Here is a 1,169-nt window from a genome sequence, read left to right on the forward strand (position 1 = left end):
ATTTATGGCAGGTAAACAGAAATCACAATGTAGATGTAAACCTATGTTTAAAATGAGATATTTTTAAATAAATAGGCCCCTATGCTTTGTTTTTACGTTATGAAATGATGATAACGAAATTTAAAGCTTTCGCCAAATAAAGAAAGTGAAGTTGTAGCTTGGGGTTATGATTATTGCATTCAAGTCCCGAAAAGTTTGGTTAACATCTTCAAGGAATTATTGCTTGAAACGAAATAATTGGCTTGATCCTCCTTTTTTCCCCCCATATTTTTGTTGCAGATGTAGATGCTTGTGAAAGTAACCCATGTCCATCTGGAAGCCAATGCCAAGATCTCAAATATAGCTACAAGTGTAAAGGTAAGTAATTGCAACTAAGGAGGTAAGGTGTTATTGTGTGATGTATCGTCGTCTCATTTGTCGTTTGTTTGCAACACATTTTGAAATGATCGACTGTGTACTTCAGTTACAATAAAGTTCAACTTAGCTTTGGTTGAGTTTTTATAGAGGGCGACCGGTGTATATTTATTGCACAGAAACGAAAATCAAATTTCAGATGAACGCGAATACCATTAATAATTTTCTCTCCGGTTGGTATTGTTTTTATTCTGTTTCCAGACATAACTGCATCCGGATGTTCGTGTTCTAACGGTGGTTCGTGTATTGGCAAAGATAGTAATGGTGATGAGTTCTGCGCATGTCCATCCGGCCGCCAAGGAGATATGTGTGAACTTACTATTTGTAAGTAAATTATATTGTCTCCTGTTTTCTGCTTTCCATCAAGATTACTTAATTTCTAGTTTTATCAATCAATAGGAATAACTAAATCGATTCTCTAGTTTTTTTGTTTAAATATTTAAACATAATGAAAGCGTGTTAAAATATGCGCCATGCAAGTTTACAACGATCGTGAGTATTGTATAATTTCTTCATTTTTAATTAACTGAGCATAAACCTTCAGTACAGTCTTATAACCTTTCAGCATCCGAACAGCAACATATAGGTCTACACAAGGTTTTTCTTTTTCGTAGTTGTTTGTCGGACCATGTCAAACGATGAAAACACTATTAAATCCAATGCAGTATTTATTTGTGCTGTAAAAAAAAAATACCGATCTTTTGCAGCACCTCCATCGAATTGTGGTGAAAACTATTACGGTGAGGAAGACGGCC

General features: G+C 34.9%; 1 long non-coding RNA gene across 1 annotated transcript; it reads left to right on the top strand.

Moving 5' to 3' along the window:
- The first annotated feature begins 129 nt into the window (after window positions 1-129).
- LOC117109687 lies at window positions 130-1,169 on the top strand. The gene is made up of 3 exons (XR_004445577.1): window positions 130-357; window positions 616-738; window positions 1,122-1,169. It is a non-coding gene; the product is annotated as an uncharacterized LOC117109687 (long non-coding RNA).

This window comes from Anneissia japonica, unplaced genomic scaffold (assembly GCF_011630105.1).
Source record: "Anneissia japonica isolate Jap-2015-1 unplaced genomic scaffold, ASM1163010v1 scaffold172910_len1169_cov145_single, whole genome shotgun sequence".
NCBI lineage: Eukaryota > Metazoa > Echinodermata > Crinoidea > Comatulida > Comatulidae > Anneissia > Anneissia japonica.